Here is a 24,001-nt window from a genome sequence, read left to right as displayed (position 1 = left end):
GTGTGGGTTCATTTTTGGGTCTTCAATTCTATTCCATTGATCTACCTGTCTGTCACTGTACCAGTACCATGCAGTTTTTATCACGATTGCTCTGTAGTTCAGCTTGAAGTCAGGGATGGTGATTCCACCTGAGATTCTTTTATTGTTGAGAATAGTTTTTGCTATCCTAGGTTTTTTGTTATTCCAGGTGAATTTACAAATTGCCATTTTTAACTCGGTGAAGAATTGATTTGGAATTTTGATGGGGATTTCATTGAATCTGTAGATTGCTTTCGACAAGATAGCCATTTTTACTATATTAATCCTGCCAATACATGAGCATGGGAGATCTTTCCATCTTCAGAGATCTTCTTCGATTTAATTCTTCAGAGCCTTGAAGTCCTCATCATACAGATATTTCACTTGAAGCATCTACTTATTTACACTATGCATAAATACATAAAAGACAAAGTCTACAGTCTCTAGCATCTGTGCTTACAATAATAAATCTTCACTGTTCACTGAAAATGTGAAGTTGTGCTGCAGTCATACAATGGAAAACTATTCAAGACCAAAAAAATCAATGCAATAAGGCTTACTCTCCTCAGGAAAAGTTATTCTTCAACACTATGTTGAGTAAAAAAAAGCAAATCATGGCCGGGAGGGGAGCGGGGAAGCAACAATTTATACTACATTGCATTCAAAACCATAGAACATTCAAATTCTGTTAGCACTGAAATTCAGATGCCATGTTACTCAAAGGTACCAATGAAAGTACAATTAAACAGCTGGGAAAGAAAGAGTGAGGCTGAAGTGTTGCCCACTGATTGACAGTATAGAGGAGGGATAGGAGATGCCTGGAGGGAGAGGCTCCCAGTGGACTCAGGGAGACAGCAATACTGTTTTCCTTGCTCTTGGTGTTGGTAAAGAATGTAGACAGCTCATAATTGTACTTTAAGCCAACAGAATATGTTCTCATAACCGTCACTGTAAACAAGCTCTGTTTCTTCATTTATAAAGCATTAGAGACAACAACTAAAACCACAGGAAATCTATAGATCTGAAATTAGTGCAGGGAGGGAAGTATAGAAACTTTATAAACCCTATGTAGAAGATATGACATAGCTTGGAAACAAGACAATCACTTTCTGAAGCAGAAATTGGAAGAAAATGCAAAGAGTTCCATAGGCCTAGCCCCACAGATATACCCGGGCAGTGAAAACACAACTCAATTAATATGCATACATGTTGTGCTCTTAGATTGGGCAGATCTACTGCTACACTACCATCTTCCACATCTATGAGACTCCTTAGAACTTGTGGTTTCTCCAGGCCATGTATTTCTGCTCTGCTTTTCTTCTTCTTCCTCCTCCTCTGCATTCTCTCCCTCTCCCATTTTCTTCTTCTCTCTCTCCACCTTCCACTCTATCTGTCCAATCATCAGCTCTCCCTTATTTTAGAAATTACTGTGGGAAGCAGGGTTACAGGAAATCACCTGAGTGCTGACTCATTCCTTTTTCGCAGCCACTCACAAGAGAACAGAATTAACATCAAATATCATTAGCCCCAGAGCTATCCACAACACACAAGTCAGATGAGCTCTGGATCTGGAATCCAGGTTCATTTAAGCGATATTAAGAGACTGGAAACACAAGGTATCACAGACTCAGACTCATGACTTCATGCCTGGAGGTTGTGTTGACTACGAAGGAACTCACAAATATGAGTGGGAGTGGCATGGCGGGGAATGCCCAACAAACTAAGACTAACCAAAGCAGCAAGTAGCTAGAGCTTTGAGGAAGCTATGGGCAGCAGGAAATGGGGTGCTGCAAAATAGCCCCACAAGCAGGAATGGAAACCAGCTGCTGACTGTATCAGCTTTGAGTGTTATATAAATCTAGTATGCATTGAAATGCTGTGAGGTCCCAATGAAGGCAACCTGAAATCTGAGTCTGGGAGATGAGAGAATAAGCAACTGGTAGACAGGCAGGGAGACAGACAGGCCAGCAGGCAGACAGACAGACAGATGAGCCTGAAAACTTACATTCCAAAACATGAATATCTAAGAGCAACCAATAAAATATATAGTCAAAAACATTTTGACATCACTTCCTTAACTGGCAGGTTTAAAAAGCACATGGAAAACGTAGGAGCATCTATAGAAACAAAGAAAACTCACAAAACATGAAGAATCCTGTGAAACTGAAAAAGATGATTTTAAAATAGAACTAAATTTTCAGAAAGGCAAAATAATATCAATGAAGGTGATGGGGACAGTATGAACTAGCAAAGTGGAAAATAGAAACGAGGAGTGCCCACAAGGCAGAGCAGCAATAGTTAATATATTCACATGCAATGAAAACAACAGCCAAGGGACACCAAATTGTGAGTGATAGGGATAGGTGTAACAAAAGGTGAAGTAACAACCGTTGATAGAGAGTGTGCCAGGAAGAAAGCACAATCATAAAGAAACAGCATCTTACAGAAGCCGAATGTCAGGAATGTTGGTTTGCGCTCCCTCCCCAGTCAACGTAGCTAGCTTGCCAAGGGCCAAAATTGCATAAATTTTCCCTACCTAGTAAAACATTTCTGCACTCTAAGTAGAAAATTTAAGTATATGAACATATATGTGTATACACTGTGTCTATGTGTGAGATACACTTAAACTGGCCAGCATATAAATGCATCGTAGGCTGTAGAATCAGGTTTGATCCCTGGAACATGATGATTCCAGCAGCTGTCCCCTTTCACCCTTTCCCCCTTTCCTTCATTTCTTTTGTACCACCTTCCAAATTTGCCCAAGCAGTAGACTGTAAGGCTGAACGAAAACCAGTGAGGAATTTGCTCTGTGTTAGGGATAAAAGATGGAGACTACCTTTGCCCTGCGTGCTACTTGCTAGACCAGTTTGGGTCATGGTGCATAACTTTTTACAAAACTAAATTTTCCTGCTTGATACTTTTATTTTGTTCAAGTGTTTCTTTGTACAGCAGTAAGAATTGGTTTTCTCATAAGTAAATGACAATGAAGTTATAGTCAGAGACTTCAATAATCTGTGTCTAGTAATGAGTAGAACACTGAGATACCAATAGGCAATGGACAACTTGAACAACATTTACATATCAGCTACACATAGATATACACAAGAGTACAACCCACCACCAAAAGAGTATACATTATCCTCAGTAGCATATTTAACAGCCTCCAGCATAAACCTTGTGCCAGGCCATAAAGCAGACCTAAACAAATTAAGATTTGCATCCTACTGAGTAATAGTTACAACTATGTGTTGGCTAGCTGTATGTCAGTCAACTTGACATACACTAGTCACTAGGCAAGAAGGAACATTAATTGAGAAAATACCCATATCAGATCGGCCTGTGGGCAAGCCTGTGCTGCACTTTCTTAATTAGTGCGTGATGTGGGAGGAGCAGCCCATTGTGGGTGGAGCCATCCCTAAGCAGGTGATGCTGGGGTATTTTAAAAAGCAGGCTGAGCAAGCCAGTGAATAGCATTTCTCTATGGCCTCTGTTTCAGTTCCTATTTCCAGGTTCCTGCCTTGAGTTCTTGCCCCCCACCCCCCGACTTTTGTTGATGATGAATTATAGTTGTAAACAGAAAGAAACGTTTCTCCCCAGGTGGTTTTGGTCATGGTGTATTAGCACAGCAATAAAAACCCAAAGAAAAAGCACAGTAGTGTGGGATTAGAACACAGTAGCAGGAGACCTGGATGCTTCCTAAAAACATAGAAATTAGACAAGTCTTAACAAGGCCAGGTCAAAGAAGGAACCTAAGGGAACTTTCGATTACACTACAGAAAGTGAAAATACAGGGAACCAAAATGTACTAGCTGCAGGGAAAGAGGAATGAAGGAATTGTAAAGGCGTGAACATTTCCGTTAAAAAGCACATCTCAAACCAACAATCTAACTTTAACGAGGACAGTAGCTTAAGTCAAAATTTGCAGAGGAAGAAAGCAATAAACATTAGAGAATAAATAAATTAAATTTTGTAATTGAAAACCACATAGAGGCCAACAAAATTAATATTTTAAGACTAACAAGATAGACAAAATTTTGGCTAGAATATGAAAAAAAAAACCCAGAAAGTTCTAAAATAAAATCAGATGAAAGTGGAAATACTATGATTGATGTAACATAATGAAAAGGATTCTAAGGGTGGATAGTAAGAGTGTTTTGGTTGGGTGGGGGTGTGATTTTTTTTTTTTTTTTTTGCTTTGCTTTGGATTGGTTTGGCTTCGCTCTTACAGAGAACCTAGCTTTTGCTCTCATCACCCACATGGTGGTTCACAACCATCTGTAACTCCAGTTGCTGATGACCCACAATCTCTTCTGGCCTACTTTCTCAGGCACTGAGCACATGTGATGTACAGAGATATACATGAAGCCCTACTCCATACACATTAAAGTAAAAAATATTCTAAGAGATTAAATAATTATACAACAAATTGGATAACCTAGAATTTGGGTAAATTTCAAAACCATACAATCTATAAAGATTAAAACATGTGCAATGAAAAGTCTTAAAATATCTGTAACCGGGAATTAAAAATATCTCCCCACAAGTCTATGGCAGATGGGTATTCCACAGAATCTTATAGTACTTTTCAAAGAGAATTAACATCAATGCTCCTAAGGACTTCCAACATACAGACTGAAGGAAAGGAAGGACTTCCAAAGTCAGCCCAGGACACCAGAAATTACCTTGAATCTAACACCAAATATCAAGTCAATGTCAAATTACAACTCATTTCATATATTTCTATACATTCACAAGGGAAATTTTATTTGAAAATATTAAGATAATCATAATATACTAGATCAAAAATAGTAAAATTGGGCTGAGAATATAGCCTACTAATAGAATACTTGCCTAGCATAGGTAAGGCCACAGATTCTAATCCCAGCATCACAAAATATAAAATAAAATAAGTAGGTATCGACAACGTGGCTCAAAAGATAAAGACCCTTGCCTGTAGTGCTCATCACCTGACTTTAGTCCCTGAGATCCACATGGTGGAACGAGAACAATCAGTAGCTTATATAAGTCATCCCCTAATCTCCACACTCGTGAGTGTGAGCACACACAAAATAAAGAAATTTAATAAAAATAAAATAAGTCAGAATAAAAGTAAGGAGAGCAAAGAAAGGCTTGTAAACTTCAAACTACAACATACTGATAAAATTTATAATTTATAAGGACAAGGAAATGACAACTATTCTGTGAGCATGCACTGAAGGACGGGATTATCGCTGGACCCACGGTCCTTAGTGGGGTTTTCAGAGTCAGCACAATCTTCATAAAATGTCAATGACACTTCTTTTTCATAACTATGTAAAGCAACCCTAAAACTCATATGAAGTAGCGAGATACCATAAACAGCTCACATTATGCTAAAAAACAAACCAAAAAACAAACAGAATTAAAAGAGCTGACTGAAACATTACAAAACTAGAATAATCAAAACCAATACCGCAGAAAGAGAGGTAGTGGGATCACTAGAATAGTAAAGATCTGAGGAAAAAAAAGCAACTATGAGGTTGGTGTTCCAAGATCATGGACCAAAGCAACAAAGTACACAAAGAAATGGTTGCACGGATTAAGGTGTAGTGGGAAAATGCATGGATTAAGGAAGGTGTAGTGGGAAAATCTGGTAGCAGCTTGCAAAACAGTAGACATGCAAGATATGATGTGTATTAAAACTAGCAACAGATTAAAAATAGAAATATTCCACCTAAATCTGGCATAGGTACAAATTTTATGATACTGGATTTTGTAATTTTTATTTTCTTCTATAAAAAAAATCATAGGAAATAAAAGCAAAAGGTTAGGCCTTTTAAATTTGCACATCAAAGGAAAATACTAACAGGGTGAATACATATACTGCAATAGAGAAAATATTTGCAAATCATATACCTTACTAGGATCTAGTGCCAAAATACACAAAGAATTCCTACAACTCAGCAAAGAACAAAAGCACCTCAATATGGTTGGGCTCCATTGACTTCAACATTGACAACAGCTGTGAGCCAGATATACTAGAAACTATGCTTTCTTCATTGTTTTTGTTTTTTTCTTTCTTCTATGACAAAGGTACTGGGTGGAGGAGAGGTTGTGAGTGGAGGGGGAGTAAAAGAGAGAGGGATACACCTCTAATCTCCTTTCCCCTAAACTTCTTTTCCTTTGTTAATTAGCCTTTATTGTTTCCATTTTGTTTTGTTTTATTGAAGATCCCTTACTGACCCTACTTCCATGAATGACCAAGATCAAGGGGGGGGGGCACCCAGCTGCCATAGGGAGGCTCATTTCCACATTTCATCTACACACAGAACTAAATGGACAAGCAGAATCACTGTTGTGGTTAGGAGTTGGCAGCCTGCGATGGGGAGGGATGTAAGGATGCTGTTAGAAAGTTACAGGCTCTTCCTAAACTGAGTGCCTGTAGAGGGACTTGGTCCGCTTCCACCCAAGAGGAATCAGAAGATCAAAATCACTTTGGGAAAGCTAGAACTGGCAGGAAAGGGGCAGCCTGCAATCCCCATGGGAAGGTCTGGGACTGCTAGATAGTCCAGGCTAGAGGCTGTTGCCAAAGGCTTGTCCTCCAGAAAGCAAGAGCTGTTACTAGTTTTTCAGCCAGGGTGCAGCAGTTCTGTGTAGCCATCCCTGGTAGCAGTTAGCTTCCAATTCATGCTTGATTCCTGTTAGCTTTGTCTTGATGACATCCTTGGAATTGGCATAGATCATTTTGCTCTTAAAGGGTGCATTCCCAAGGGTTCAGAAGATGAACACCAGGTCCTCCTTCTAGTTCTCCTTGGTCATGTAAGTTGCATCTTAGAGAGCCTAGTGGCAATCCTTGTCTGGCAGCATCTTGATAAAAGTGGTGTAGGGGACATCCACAGTTTGCCCTGCATCTCCTACCAGGATCTGCTTGCCCTCACTCAGGCAGAAGAACACTCACTGCCTTTTTGATGTCTTCACTTCCGTGTCATTGAATACCTTGATGACACCATTAGAGACAGTCACACCAGAGACCATGTTTCAGAGGCAAAAGGGAGACTAAGTGAGCTACGGAAGAATTGAGCAGCCACAGCTGGTCCAGGTTCTGACTCATCACTAAACTTCTAAACAGACTGTCTTCACATACACACACACACACACACACACACACTCCAAACAAACTAACAAATAAAAACCTCAGAAACTCTGCCAGCCCCTACTTAACAAAAAGCCAGGTTTACCAACAAGTGCTGAGCACTTATTGGTGCCTGCCTGTATGATTGATTTATCTGCTTTCCAAGGAGCATTATGAAGGACATAATTTTATGGAGAAACTTTCCACCAACATAGGGCTATCAAAAATCAGGAATTACTAACTTAAATTTATATTTACTTAAATTCTGTCACCACAGCAAGCTTACAACAAAACTAGAAATTCTCAATAAGAGAAAAAAGCAATGAGGATAATTTTCTTTGAAAACAACCATGACAATGGTAAAGGTTTCCTGGATATGCCACCATTATTTTGGCCCTTCCTCATACATTACCACGAGAACCTTCAGAAGATTTTTCCTGCCAAAATAAACATTGTGTGAAAACTTTATAAGTATAGCTGGGAAGAAGAGACCCGTGACCTCTAGGTGACTCCTTGGTACTTTGCAATGCAAAGGCCTAATTTGACATGTGGAATTGGTGGTCTAACCAACTTTGGCTAGCAGTGAGTCCACATGTAAGGGAGAGACAGTGGCTCCCGACCTAGGTCACCAGCTCAGTCTCACGCATGGTGAGTCATGGTGGCAGAAGGGGGCCTCCTTCCTGGCCGTCTTGACTCACTCAGTGGAGCAGGAGTGAATTCTCACTGGAGTTGTGGTCCTGAGCTACAAGAGAGACCACATTGAGCTAAACGGTTTCACCAAAATGCAACTGAATCCCTCATGTTTGGAGGGAACAGGATGGAAATGACCAAATTCACTGATTACTGGGGTTGGCAAAGTTCTACCAAGTCCCAACATTAGCTATGGGATCATAAATTTTATTTTCTTTGTGTTTTCAACTTCTTAGAGATAATTTGCTGCATCTGAATCAGACTTTTCAATGAGCTTTTTAGGGTGTTCCATCCTATTCACTATAATGAATAAATTAGCATTCAAAATCCACTCAGAGTAGACCCAAATGTCTCATTTTGTTTTAGAATCCATTGTCTGATAGCATGGATTCTCCACCTCCCAATGTCCTTTCATGGTCACATTCTTTCCAGAAGTGTCATTTTCTTTCTTTTTCCTTCCTTCCTTCCTTCCTTCCTTCCTTCGTTCCTCCCTCCCTCCCTCCCTCCCTCCCTCCCTCCCTTCCTTCCTTCCTTCCTTCCTTCCTTCCTTCCTTCCTTCCTTCTTTCCTTTCTTTCTTTTTTAAGTTGAAACTAGCAATCCTCATGTTTAAACATTATTTATATAAAGAACATAATTTTTGTGGAAACTAAGTTGTAATATGCCTTTGTAGTTTGCCTATTACTTCATAATTGAAGGGTTGTTCTTCTAGACAAACTCCTAAAACTATTTTAATTGCAAATTAATAGAAGAAAGGCATGGAAAATGCTGGAACAAACCCTTTTTTTCCTTCCTTCCCTCATCAGATCATCCACGGCAAGCACTCTCAGAATTGGACTGATTTTTTAAACATGTGGCACCATGTGCCATTTACTGATTTCTCTGACACATGTGTTTCCATGCTCCATTCAATCAAGGCTGCCCTCAAGGATTCACTGACTCTTCTCAAGGCCTTTCTGATAATGCTTGTCTTTCTCCATTTTCTACTTGTTTTCTTATGCTTCAAATCAAAGGCTAAGGCTATTGCTACCGACTTTACTCTTGGTCTCCTTAAGTAAATATTTGTCGACTATGTCACTGTTCCTACCCTTGTATTCTCATCCATTTTGCTCTTATCTGACTTGTTCTGAGTTAAAGTCCACCTCACTCCATCCCTCAAGGCACTGTTTTCCCATACCATCTGTGGCTACTCTACACAGTCTCCTCCGATTTAAGTCCATATTCTCTTGGCTTCTTGATGTCTTACGCTTCTGTCTGTCCTTCAGATGGTGATGTTTCCTAGGACTCTGCCTGGGTTCTCACTTCCTGATCTATTCACTCTTCCTGGATGAAAATGATCTGTGCTGTGTGAATGAGACATAGTCTTTCTCAGCTCTATGTGATCTTATCTTGGGGAAGTATGGTGCTAGACAGTCATGATCACCAACACAACCTTGAACTAGGGGCTTACAAGTTCACTTTCACTGTCTCCAAGTCAAGAAGAATAAGCAAACATGGACAAGAATAAATAAGTAAATAGTCATTTATAGTAAATAAAAATAATGGTACATAAATAAAATGCTTATTTCTATATTTGCTTTTATGGGTTTTATGACTTTAGCTGTTATAATTGTCATTTTTCCCCACTCTGAGTTAATAATTGTTAGTAATAACGTGAAATGGAGTAGAGGTCCAACTTCCTTGTGCATATGCGTGCCCAGTTTCCTTAGCACAAATTGTGGAAGAAAGTTTTTGCTCAGTTGTCCCTTATATTATTTAACTTTAAGAAAATGTAAGAAGTCCTTGAAATAATGAAGTTATAAAAGACAAAGGCAATCTTAGCTTACCATCTCAGAGCCTTTGGTCCAGAGACATTGAATCTGCTGCTTTGAGCATGTGGGCACTTTTTGGTAAGAATGCATGGCTGAGCAAACTGCTTGCTTTGTAACACAACATGAAAAACCTGCTAACTTTGCCTAAACTCAGTAATCCTGTCTTTGGTCCTTTAGTGGATGTCCCTTTCATGTGCAATTCAAGCTTCACATGAATGTATTTGCATAATTCAGTGTCTGTTTGGGGGGGGGGGGGAATGCAGATATTGGCAGCTGGGAATCAAGGTCCCAGGTCCAGCTTGACTTCTGAAAAAAAGGGAGAAAAACTCCATTCTGGAGAGAAAACTTCTAGTTATCAGGAGTATTTCCCACAGGTTGTTTCACTGTAGTTTATGTCTATTAAAAGAGTCCACACCCCTGATCCATTCCTCTTCTTGAGATGGACAGTTGAGACAGAAATGTCCCTTCTATTTTCCTTTGGGCCATTCTTAAACAAATTTACTTCCTTCTACTAAGGTTTACTGTTTAACGAGTAAATGTATTTATTTGTTAGTATTTGTGCATTTGTATGTGCATGAAGTATCTATATGTGTGTGAGTGCTAGTGTGGCTGCTCTTATTCTACAGTTTTCTATATGGATAGTGGTCAGAAGACAATTTGGGGGAGTTGTTCATTTTCTTCCACTGTGGGTTCTGGGATTGAGCTCAGGTCCCCAGGCTTGCAAGGCAAGCACTTTTACCTGCCACACCATCGTGCTAACCAGGTTCTTAAGTTTGCAGTGCAGCACTAAGTAATGTAAACTTAGATAATGGGAATGGTTTGGAACATTACCAGAGCCAGAGAATCAGTCCAGACCCTTTAAGCAGGCAAGGCCCTCTCATTTTCTCTGGGTAGTCATTTTCTACCAGCGACTGCTTAGGAAGAGAATGTTTCCAGGGACATTCTAGATTGCTTGGAGCCATGTGCCACAGGGTTTCCCCCTTCTTTCCTGTTCATCACATTGGCTGACTATAAACACTTTCTGATCTAAAGTTCCCTGCAAAGAGATGCTCCTATGGTAGCATCCTAAAGGCTGTTGACTCTTCAGAGCTTCCGTTACTTAGGAGAGGTTCTAATGTTGCAGGTCCAGAACTAAGCTGCAAATAATCTTAGGTTATCATGTCCCTTTGAGTAGCCCACAAAATTTATTGTCTATCTCTCTGTGTGACCAAATGAACTTGTAATTCTTAGATACATTCTTCAGATGTATGAACAAGACTCCTAGTGTCCACCAACCCCAGAGCTAACAGTGCTATCAATCAGCATCTGTAGATGCAATACAATTTCTACCTCTTGCTATAAATTGCTTACTCAATACCAACCAATGTATTTAAAAGCTGGGTTGACTTTTGACTTTCTCTTGCTACTATAAAACAACCCTCATGAAACTGTTATTATATCTGAAGAGGAAATTTGGTGTAATCTAAATCTGTGTTTCCATACCCTGGCCATTCATATTTAGATCCAGAATAGGCTGTTTCTTATCTCTTTTGTTGGAAGAGCTGTGTTTTCAGGCTGACAACTTTATTGGTGGGGAAGACTGATTTTAGCTTTCTCTGAGTTTCTGTTTGTTATGGTTTGTTTTTGTGGTGTGTGTATGTGTGATGTGTGCATAAGCATGCACAAATATGTATTTGTTTTGGATTTTGAGAAGCTGTTAGAGTTAAGTAAAAATTGCAGTAGATAACAGGAACCTTCAATCTCAGAGTTTGAGCTAAATAACCTTTCGAACCTTGCTTAAATTGCTTTGCAGTATCAATTAGTACAAGGTAAACAGTCTCAAATGGTTTGGAGCTCAGACAGCAGTACAAGTTGTGAGTATTGATCCATATGAGGTAAGATTTAGAGGGCTACACTTTTCAGGAGGTTTATTGAAACATTCTGTTGGTTGGGTTTGACAGTTTGCCTACTTCTCTTTTATCTCTAGAATGTGGGAGAGGCATCTTAGAGTTTCAAGTCCAGCTAGGGGTCCTCTGGAATGCAAATGAGGCAACTAGTCAGGTTATAGCTCTAGAACTAAGGAGGTGATAACACCATTGTAGTACTGCACAGTCCACAGACAAAGAAGACTCTGCTGACAATGGTTCTCTGGCCATTCTTTAAGTTACCAAACCAGTATGCGATGGGAATTACTGTGCTTTTGTAAGAGTTATTAAATATGGTGAAATTCCTTATATACAGTGCCTACAGTACTGTGTGATGAAGACGCCAAGAAAGGAGTGCTGAATTGTGTTTTGTTCCATGACAGCAAAGCTCAAGAGAAAACAGAGAGTGAAAATAAAAACTGGCTTTTAGCCTTCTAAAACTTCTCTCAGTTAGTGTTGAAGCCACAGAACTACTGAGAACGGGTCAAGCATGGGCTCCTCCTCAACCTGACAGGGCAGCCATCTTGACAAGGGGACATCCCAATATGGTGCAACACAATACGCTTAGACGTGTAGCAATCGCTTCTGAGGGAAAACTTTCTATCTTGAAGGGAGGCCCTTTAAAACATAGAATATTCTACAGGCAGATGAAAGACTATTCTACAGGGAAACCTCTCAAGCTTAGAAAGTAAATAATTTAGAGGCTTCAGGAAGTCCTTTCAACTGACCAGATTCACCAGTTCCCTCCATCCCGAAATGCATATAAATAGGAAGGACAGCTGAGAGACACTCTCAGACCAGCGAAGCTGCCCAGAGACTTGTAGGCAAGCTGAGCCAATTAAGACATAGAGCCCAGCCAAGCTGCTTCGAAGAGTAAGAGATCATCTTAGCTGTATGGAAGAGGTGCAGACCTACTAAGCTACCTGGCAGAGATGTATTAAGTTGCCTGCAAGATAATTCAGTATGCTACCAGTTTTGAGCTTTCCTGAGCTGTCACTCAAGCTGGCATGGGTTTTTGGTGGTCAAGGTGTCATGGAGTCATTTCTACCCTTGTAAGGAACCCCTTACCATATTTCTATTGTTAACCCCATTAAAAGTCATTGGTTTATTGTCTTAGTTACAGAAAGCTTGAAAAGCAAACCATTTCATTGGGCCTTGCTTACGGGATCAGAGGTTTAGCCCATTGTAATTATGACATGAAGCATAGATAGCAGCATGCGGTCAGACAAGGTGCTGGAAAAGGAGCCTAGACTTCTACAGCTGGATCAGCAGGCTTAGGAAGAAAGAGAGTCACTGGGCTTGGCTTGACCAATTAAAACCTCAAAGCCTACTCTCAGTGTCATACTTCATTCAACAAGGCCACACCTACTCCAATATCCTTTGAGCCTATGTGGGGCATTTTCTTTTTCTCTTTTTGGGGGGTTGTTTTGTTTTGTTTTGCTTTTTTGAGACAGGGTTTCTCAGTATAGCCCTGGCTTTCCTGGAACTCACTTTGTAGACCAGGCTGGCCTTGAACTCAGAAATCCGCCTGCCTCTGCCTCCTGAGTGCTGGGATTAAAGGCGTGCGCCACCACACCCGGCTTTTCTTTTTATTATAAATATACACATTTATATTCTTTTTCCCCCCTTTTTTATTAGATATTTTATTTACATTTCAAATGCTATCCCCTTGCCTAGTTTCCCCTCCGAAAATCCCCAATCCTCTCCCCGCTCCCCTTGTTCCCCAACCCACCCACTCTCATTCCCAGTCCTGGCATTCCCCTATACTGGAGCATAGAACCTTCACAGGACCTAGGACCTCTCCTCCCACTGATGATAAACTAAGCCATCCTCAGCTACATATACAGCTAGAGCCACATGTCCCACCGTATGTTTTCTTTGATTGGTGGTTTAGTTCCAAGGAGCTCTGGAGTTACTGGTTAGTTCATAGTGTTGTCCCTCCTATGGGGCTTCAGACCCCTTCAGTTCCTTAGGTTCTTTCTCTAGCTCCTTCATTGGGGACCTTGATCATGTTTACAACACACTCCAGACCCTTTTCTTATGTGCACAGCGCTATTCTAGAATAGATCACACTAAAATAATATCATTGGCATCCATCAACATGCTCAGTCCAGTTCTGGATAACTGGTATCACTCTAAGTATCTCCCTGTGGTTATACCCAAAGGTAGCCATACTCCTGGAATAAATGTGAAAAGGAAATAGTTATTCCTAATATAGCTTATGTAAATTAAAATCATATTCTGATTGATTTAAAAGACAATTTAATTGCATGGCATATTTACATAATACCTAAGAAAAGTAAAATGTTTAAAGTCTTGCCTTGTCCAAGAACTAGGAAGGATTAATTTATACTAGACTATAAGAAGTCAAAGATTAATTTTGTAATGAAAATGTCAACCACAGGTTAAAAAAATATATCACAGTATTGATATTGTTACCACTTTACTTGGCAGCAAGAACTGGGAGAGTGAAAGCTAAATGAGGCAGACTGATGTCTCTGGCAATAGCCCATCTTGTTCAAGGCATCAGACAATTTACAATCTGGGTATTCTGAAGGCTACTCAAGAACATGTGAGCAATGTTCACTGGAGTTCATGTTTTATATAGTCCCAGGGCAAGGTCACATGTGTTTAGGCTGTATATAGTCCCAGGGCAAGGGGACACACATTTAGGCTATATACAATCACAAGGACAACCTGTGCTTGAAAAAGCTATTCTGAATACCAATTGTTAATATGATATGTAAAGTAAACCCACTCCCACTTACTACATGTGGGAGGGATGTGAAAAAACATTCCAAGAACAGGTGTGCGCTATGGAGGAACAGAGGTTACAACACTCTGCTTACTTGGAGTTTTCTCACAAGCTCTCAGAAGTCTCATGCAGCTTCATTCTGATAACCCCACTGGGCAAGTATAAGAGCACTGCCAAAATTTTTGAGCCAAATTTGAAAGAACAATTAAACACTGGCCAGGATGACAGACACTGGCCGGGTCCACCTGGGATTCCCACAGAATGACCACAAATTATGTTAGCCAAGTGCTTATAAAGGTAAAACCCACAAGGCTGAGTACTTCCCACCTTCATCCCAACAGGGGCAGGCATACATCCTTATCTACTTCCTGACAACGTACCAGTCACCTAGGTGTGAGAAAGAACATCCTGGGCAGTTGGGGTAACCAACCTTGCTTGCAGGAGTGAAAACATAGGTTTTGTTACCTTAAATGAACAAACAGCCTTTAGCATTTCAGGAAGTTATCTGTCTTTGGGCACATTGGACATACAAGTTAGAGGTATTTTTGTGTTACAGATCTCTTAAACACAGTCAGTAAAACTTAAAACATAACTTTATCCCTCACATTTCCCCCCATGAGCTGTGTCATATGTCAAATCCTTGACTCTGTGGAAGGGACGTGTTCCTATTGGGATCTAGTAACCATCAGCTTACTGGCACCCAGATAGGACTGTAAATGTATAGTCAAGCCATTAATGACGCAAGGGCAAACAGTCATTAGTAGAAACAGAAGGTTCAAAGGCCTGTGATTGCTGACACTAGAGTTACTATCTAGGAGCTAGAAATTTTTATTTCATCTTAGGTATCAATTTTTTTTTTAATAATTCTTTTAGGTATGGCCAGATTATCTCTAATGATTTCTAAGCAATTTTCATGGAATGCATTTTCTCTTAAAGCCACACAATACTTCTTAGGTCAAGTGCCCTATCACACTGTAGAATTATTTCAGCTAATGAATCTACCTGCTGATAGTACTGGATCTATTTGGTTTAAGTAGGTACCTTTCCTGGTATGCAATAGACACTACAGGTAAACGTTTTGTCTGGGGAGTTTCCTTTTGACCTAAGGTTCTAGCCTTTAGTTGAGGAAACACAGTGATGTGCTCTCTTTTGTATCTACTTCTGCTAAAATGAGAACATTGTTGTCAGCCTTCATGAGGGCTGTAATGCTCATCAAAGTCTGGGAGAAGATTCTGGCACTGAGATATTCCTCAGAAGCACCTGGTTAGCTGACCCAGATGGAGAGACAGGGAGCAATTACACAGGCTGGACTGGTCCTTGACAGCTTTCTGCATGGCCAGGGACTGCAACCATGTAGAGCAGTCTGTAGTCTGCAGCCAACTCCTAGATGTTGTCGTCAAGCCAAGGAGAAATCTGCACAGACAGATATAGAGTAAGAACAGAAGCTAAAGTTTAGAAACTTACAGGAAACATGTAAATTTACAACTTTCAGGCCTATAGCTATGGTAGTTGGGGGAGGGGAGGAGTCCCAAGATCAGAGGGGAGAGCGAGACAAGCACACCCTTAGGAACAGGCAGGTGGAGAGACTTACACTGTACCTATCCATAGTCTGTTTGACCTGTGAGAGGTGGATCCAAACCTGAGGACTCTCTGGCTCCCCAGGCTTACAGGAGATATATATATATATATATATATATATATATATATATATATATGTTAGTTTACAAAAAGAGATAACATATATATTGGTATTACCACTGTTTGAAATCTACATTATAGACTATAACAGCTGTAGTACACTTAAGCTTTCAAGTCACGGCAAAAGATATGGCTTTGGGTTAAAAAGCATAAACATTCCTTTCTCTGTCCAGAGGGCTCAACATATAGAGGATGGACAGAATTTTTTTTTACTTTATTTATTTTTTATTTTTTTACATTCATATTTTATTCCCCCCATCCACCCTCTGACTGCTCCACATCCCATACCTCCTCCCCACCCCCCTGTCTCCACGTGGATGTCCCCCCACCCTACCTGACCTCTACTCCCTGAGGCCTCCAGTTTCTTGAGGGTTAGGTGCTTCATCTCTGAATGAACACAGATCCGGAAGTCCTTTACTGTATGTGTGTTGGGGGCCTCATATCAGCTGGTGTATGCTGCCTGTTTGGTGGTCCAGTGTTTGAGAGATCTCGGGGGTCCAGATTAATTGAGACTGCTGGTCCTCCTACAGAGTCGCCCTTCTCCTCAGCTTCCTTCAGCCTTCCACAATTCAACAATAGGGGTCAGCTGCTTCTGTCCATTGGTTGGGTGCAAATATTTGCATCTGACTCTTTCAGGTACTCGTTGGGTTTTTTTCAGAAGTCAGTTATATGATAGGTCCCTTTTTGTGAGTGCTCCGTCGCCTCAGTAATAGTGTCATGCCTTGGGGCCTCCCCTTGAACTGGATCCCACTTTCAGCCAGATGGACAGACATAATTTTAACTTAATAAGGAGCATTTTTAAGCCTGTATTTGAAAGATAACCAAGGGAAATTTGAAATCTTGATCTTGTGACTGATGATAGTCAGTGCTTTAGCAGCTTATCAGAACTCCATTGATCAATATTAAAACATTGAACTTTTGATATTTTAGTATAACAGTAGCATATAGGTGGGAAAAATCTGAAATGTTTTTTATTACCTTAAACCATTTTCTTATACTTTATACCTGGCATTTACATATCTTAGAATACTTTCTTACACCCTTAGAACTTACATATACTTTAAAACTTTTTTTTTAATCCAGTAATTTACCATGAGACACAAATGATTGTTTAAGGAGCAGACACTGCAAAATAGTTTGTAAAAAGTTACATCTGAAAGCTGTTTGCCCGTCTCAGCACTAGTAGCTCTAGGAAAAGCAAGGCCTGATTTTTACATATAACATGAACTAACAAGGTATCTGAAGCCTTGGGGAAGGATCTGTTGCTGTTAAAACTGAAAAACTACACTTAACCTAGCCAGCCTATCAAAACTCTGCGGTGGTTAATTTCAGTAGGAAGTATAATCCAAATGGCCTATGCATGAGCTAAAATGACAAGAGACTTACCAATTTTCTAGACAGTTACTCTAGGCTCCTGTGGTCTCAATGACTTCACTGGGGGTAGATGTCCCAGGGCAGCCTCAGTCTTTGGCCACCAGGTCCAGAAGATGGGAGACACTTTCCTGTGGAGGAGGAACTTGGGGGACTGGTCTGTCTTGTTTATGTAAAGTGGGTAGTCAACTGTCTAGTGTCCTGCTTGTCCACTGCTTGGGTCGGGCCCTGGTGGTAGACAAGGCTTGGGGCAGTACTTCCCAGTGGTTTGTGTTACCACAATTCATGTGGCATTATCTGTGCTTCACAGTCTTCTTTGGAGAATTTAAGGTTGTTACTAGAATTTGGCATTTCCATCTATTATGGAAAACTACTTCCGTTAAACATTTTAAAAGCCACATTTAGCAGATCTCTGAAGTTTGAGGACCATAATCAGTTAAGTATATCTGAGGTAGACAAAACTTTGCTTTTACATTATATTCAGTTACTAGCTTTATGCTTTACTAGCTAAAATTCTGTATCTATTTACTATCTTCAGGCTTCACCTTGAAAACACAAACAGGAGGCTAAAGTTTGTCATTGTAAATGAATTACATGACAGTTCACAATAAGTTAGTAGCTTTTATACAATTGGGATTTACAGTTTTATCTCTGTTAAGTTTGAATCTTGTGAAAATAAAAATTTCTGAATTGAAGCTCTTTAAGTATCAAAATAAAACTTTAAATCGTAAATGCTGTCCATGGGGAAACTGGCAACTTCACTTTCCTGGTCCTTTTATACGATTACTTTTACAGAATATCACAGTGTCTTGTATGATGCAGCTTATCAAAACATTTAAAGCTTAACAAGTTAGCAATGACATGGGTTAGACCCACATTCTTGAATCAGTTTCTGTTTACCTGAATAGATCATAGGTAAGGAGAGACATTCTATGGAGTCTATGCTAGACTGCTTAGGTCATTGTCTCACTACATCATAGGATAGGTGTCTTAGTTAGGGTTTTACTGCTGTGAACAGACACCATGACCAAGGCAAGTCTTATAAAAAACATTTAATTGGGGCTGACTTACAGGTTCAGAGGTTTAGTCCATTATCATCAAGGTGAGAGCATGGCAGCATCCAGGCAGGCATGGTGCAGCCAGAGCTGAGAGTTCTACATCTTCATCCAAAGGCTGCTAGTAGAAGACTGACTTCCAGGCAACTAGGGTGAGGGTCTTAAGCCCACACCCACAGTGACACACCTATTCCAACCAGGTCACACCTATTCCAACAAGGCCACACCTCCAGATGGTGCCACTCCTTGGTCCAATAATATAAAAACCATCACAATAGGAATATCCCATTTTCTGGTGTTTACTGCCTATTGCTGTGGCCCTAATTCTTTAGCCTTTTATTTATTTATTTTAAGGTTACATATTACTAAATATATCTTAATATAAAACATTTTATAAACTTAAAATTTTCCATAGCCTTATAAATTTAAATAGTTAAAGAAAATATCTATTCTTTTCATTTAAAATTTCTGTAAACTCCAAAATTTCCTTTAAAAAAAATTAAAATCTCAACTATGGGCTCCTGCAATATCAAAAATAAAGTGCCCTTTTTCAATTCAAGTGGGAAGAAACAGGACATAACCACAGTTTGTACAAGGTAAAACCAAACTTGAACCATGCAAACTACTCAATGCAAGGATTCACACACAATTCTCAGGGTTTCCCAAGGGACTGGAGAAAGCCCCTCTGGTCCTGCCCTAGGCAGCACATATAGATTGTCTTTTAGGGCTCATCTGGTTCCGTTTCTTTGTGGCTCTTGTTTCTGGTGGCTATCACATGGCACTGGTCTTTCCAAAACTGCTGGGATCCCTATCCTGGGCTCTCTTTAGGAACTCCAACCCTGCCACACAGTGCCAATTCTCAGTTACTCTCCAGGACCATTTCATGTCTTTAAAGCCAATGCTACTTGAGTCATTATAAAGTTTGGCTGTCAGCATGAGGTTCATTCTTATATAAAAATACATAGAGGTGCAGCTTTAATACCTTATAAAACAAGCACTGTTTTTAAATCTTATCTTTTAAAATCTCTTACTTTGATTTTAGGACAAGAATTAGCATAAAAAAAAAAAAAAACAACATGCTAATCCAGGATATCTTGGAGACCTGTTGTTGCCTCCTTGATTGATTGATGTTATCATGTGGTCACCTTTAGCGATGAAGTCACATGACACACACCCTCTCCAGCAAATGTGGCTACTGGACTCTTGGTCACCTCTATGTTAATAGGGGGCAGGGGCTAAGATAGCAGCAAACCATATGTTACTTATATTCCAGATGACATCACACCATTTAGTTCCTTTAAAATTACCTATTCTAGACTTTTAACTATTGCCCCCCTGTATTATGAGTTTTAAGTTAACGTTTTTGTTACAGATATTACAGGACTTAACCATACCCAATAAACTTACATATATTGATGTCCAGGAAGTTCATATAATTCACATAATAGTCTTTCAAATCTTATGGTAGGGCTTATATTTTACCAAAGTTTTAGACAGTTAAATGAAACCAATAGTCCATTTTTATGAGTTCTTTTAAAAGATTTATTATATACATTATATGTAGTCCATTTTTATGAGCTCTTTTAAAAGATTTATTATATATTGTACATAATATATAATATATACATAGATGTATTTGTGTGTGTATACATACATATATATATATATATATGTATGTATATACACACACACACACACACACACACATATATATATTATGAATACACAGTAGCTGTCTTCAGACACACCAGAAGAGGGAATCAGATCCCATAATAGATGGTTGTGAGTCACCATGTGGTTGCTGAGGATTGAACTTAGGACCTCTGGAAGAGCAACCAGTGCTCTTAACCACTGAGCCATCTCTTTAGTCCCAATAGTCAAATGTTTAAAGCAGTTCTGCTTTGCTTTCTTTTCTCTGTCAGAGAATCAGGTGGCTCTTCTGACAAAGGACATAGAGGAAACTTAAATAAACATGCTTGGGTATAGAGAAGGGAGAGCTGCCACCCAACCCCAGAGCAAGCATCTCAATAAAGTAGAACAGCCTAAAGCAACTTTAATGTTATCCACACCTAAATGATGTTTAAATCTCTGCTAAACTCAATCCAGTGACCAAAAGGGTTAGAGATAAATTCTGAACTCTGGCAGTAAAAGCAGCCATGACAGGTGAAGTTAGTGGTGGTGGCTGGTGGCTTGCATCAGCAGGGAAATCAAAAACAAAATCAATAAACACAGAACACAGAAAGCTCTCCCACACGAAGGACATCAGCCAGAAACAAAACATGTGGTGGCCACCATCACTCATACATCCAGCTGAGCCTGACTCAGATCCATCTAGGCTCCCAGGCTTGCAATAAAGCTTATGGGCATACCACAAAACAGAAATCCATCAACACACGGACAAAACAGACTGACAAAAACTTTCCAAATTTCCTGAACCAGGTGGGCAAGCGATGTCCTGCTTTTTGCCCTGGATGGAAGAATATTTGGGTCTTGTTGAGCCCCTCCATGCTCCAGATCAGGATCCCACAGAGACAACCATACTGTGACTGATTAGGAGATGCCTCTGTAGTGCTGCTGCTGTTCTCATCATGGCAGTTCACTTTGATAGTACACAAAACTGAAAGCACTTCTCCAAGGCTTGGAATATCTCAAGCTGTATAACTTTTAAGGAAGGCCTGGAGTCTGGGAATGAAGGTCTAGCTTTAAATTTTAGGTTGGTTGTCTGATTTTGCTGGGGCCTCCAGAACACGTTAATTCTACTAGGTGAAAATAAGCCTACTACCACAATTTTTGAGCCAAATTCGAAGCACGTTTTATTAAATACTGGACTGGATAATAGATGCTGGCCAGGTCCATACCAATATTCCCAGAGAGTGGCCATAAGTATGCTAGTCAATTGCTTATAAAGGCAAACCCCACACAGCTACGTATTTCTTGCCTTCAACCAATCAGGGGCAAGCATACATCCTGATATACTTCCTGTCTATGTACTGCTCACATACATGTGATTAAGGACATCCTGTGTAGTTGAGGTAAGCAACCTTGTTTACAGAAGTGAAAACCATGGCTTGTTGTCTTACATGAACCATAGCTCCCAGAACTCCAAGAAGTTATCTGCCCTTGGTCAAGTGGAAGTTTCAGATTAGAGGCATTTTTATTTTATAGATTTCTTAAGTACAGTAATTAAAACTTAAAACATAACTTTGGCCTTCACAATTCCTGGGCCATGTTCTAACACAATATATTTGAGATGAAGAACTCATATCAAGAATATAAGAAAGCCTTAAGGAAAAGGCTGATAACATAATTAAAGAGTTAGCAAAAACTAACTTTTTGAGAGATATTGACAAAAGACATACAAATAATCTTAGTTTATAAACTCATTTTTATGTAGAAAATGCAAGTCAAATCCATGTTATGATACTTATAAATATAGACATGTAAAAGATGAAAAGAAGTATGAAAGATTACAGCTGAAAATATTATCCATCCAAATATTGAGCATCCAGATTTTTTTCCTTGTTTGCGGATGTGGAAATTGATGAAACCAAAAATTTACTAGGAAATGTCTATTCCTGCTAAACATGTATTTATATCCTGAGGCACAGTGAGACATTTCTTATATATCAAGATCAAATGTATAGTTACAGGTACCAATGACAAGGTGCAAGAATATCCATAACAGCATCATTGTAATTACTCCAAACATCCAATTACCTAATGCTGAGCAACAGTAGAATGAACAACATTTGGAATTATAAACAAAACTGAGAATGGATAAATTACTATAACACTTTTACTATGTATTAGTATTACAAATATAGTGATATATTACTTATTTTCCTTATTGTTTAGATAAAATATAAGACAGAAAGCAAGTTCAGGAAAGATATATTGGGCTTATATTTAGGGTACTATCCAACATGGCAGAAAAGGCATGGTGGCCGAAGTGTGGGATACATCTACATATCTGGAAACACATCAACATGAACACAGCTATTCCACTCATTTCTCCATCTTACTTGTTCTGGGACCGCAGAATATGAATGAGGTGGCTTTAGAGTGGGTTTCCCACCTCAATTAACACAAGCTAGAAACTTACACAGACATGCCCAGACATCTGTCTTCTTGATGATTCTCGATCGTGTGAAGCTGATAATCAATACCAGCCATCACAGGTATCAAGAAAAAGGAGCCTTGGAGTAAGTATGTACTTTGTATGTATACAAAAGTCTGAAAGCAGGCAAAACTAATCACGGTGACAGTATTAGGATAGTGTGAGGTGTTTTAATTACTAAGTGGAAGGCGTCTGCATTACAGTAGTCACACAAGTTGCTTCACCTTGTCACCCAAATCATTGTATACAAGAACCCTGAACTTAGTTTGTATATATACACACACCCTAACCCTAACTTTTCTCATGCTCATCAATTTGAAAAAAACAACAACAACAACAAAAGCTTGCATATTATTTCTCTTCCAAAGGGTAGTAAATAGGATTATTTAAACTTTATGGGTGGAAATGAACACTGTAGCAACACTAGGGGCCCTTATCTGAAGACTCTACTACTAGGATTGAAGATGTATGCCTGAGATCTAGTCTGTTCTTTTGTTGTCATCTGCACCATAAGCAGTACTTGGACAGAAGTAGGAAAACACATTCACACATGTTTAAGGTAGCATTTCTCATACTAGCAATTAAAAAAAAAAATCCAAACAAACTGTATGTTTAAGGGCATAGAGATGGCAAGTTATATCATTGGCGCTGAAGACTTTTAGCATTTAAAAAGCAATGAGGCACATTTAAGGCTAGATGAAGAACTGAACTTGAGTGTTAACAAATATTTTCACATGTCAATGCAGGAAGGACCCATCACACAAAGACTGAGCCTTTGATTGGTTTATAAAAACAGTTCTCACCCAACTTGCACTGTTCAAAATTTTGCACGTATATAAATTCACATTTGTAATGTAAACATTATAAAAACGATTAAACTACTTTATAAGAGTATCTATTAAAAATACTATTCTTAATATTATTTTCCTCTAACAGGCTGAGAGTCTTCAGCACTCATAGTGCAATATATTTTATCTTCCTTTGTATTCTTGCATTTAAGGACGTAACTGTACCAGCTATTGGAAAAATCTAAAACATCACTTAGTGCCCAATGTCGTGTATAACAACTAAGTAAATACAGTTAGCCTTAACTATCAGTAAGACAAAGGCATTACTCCTACGTAAGACTGGGCTGATTGAGACTTACGGTCGAGTCCTAGAATAGACAAGTTCTTAGTGGACAGCTGAAACCAAGGGGCCAGGGCCTGAAATCCACTCTCAGAGTTACCCCTCACCGGCTGCAGCCTAAAACCTATCTAAGAGAAGCCTTCCGTAGAATTCTCAGGAAGGTAAAACCCACTAAAAGCCTGCTGTTAGAAGCTGGATACCTTAACAGGCTTTGGAGGCGCGGCTAGTCCTAGGCCCGCCCACTGCCTCCTTTATGAGCCATCTACTGGTCGTCCGAAAACTGACAGTTCTGTAAACCAACCCGCCGTCTCCTCTGCCACTATTCACTTTTCCAGCAAGCCGCAG

The 24,001-nt window shown here is 39.5% G+C and overlaps 1 long non-coding RNA gene and 1 pseudogene across 1 annotated transcript in view; both read right to left on the bottom strand.

Annotated features, from left to right (window-relative positions):
* The window catches only part of Gm40827, a 29,727-nt gene extending 5,742 nt beyond the window's left edge, over positions 1–23,985 (bottom strand). Inside the window, exon 1 of the long non-coding RNA XR_873152.2 lies at positions 15,548–23,985. This is a non-coding gene — a long non-coding RNA (predicted gene, 40827). The remainder of the gene's footprint in view (positions 1–15,547) is intronic.
* On the bottom strand, positions 6,508–7,026 carry Gm18131 (predicted gene, 18131; annotated as a pseudogene).
* Positions 23,986–24,001: the final 16 nt, after the last annotated feature.

The sequence above is a fragment of the Mus musculus genome, chromosome 13, assembly GCF_000001635.26.
Source record: "Mus musculus strain C57BL/6J chromosome 13, GRCm38.p6 C57BL/6J".
NCBI classification, from domain to species: domain Eukaryota; kingdom Metazoa; phylum Chordata; class Mammalia; order Rodentia; family Muridae; genus Mus; species Mus musculus.
The sequence above is the reverse complement of the archived record's forward strand: the minus strand, read 5'-3'. Positions and strand labels throughout refer to the sequence as shown.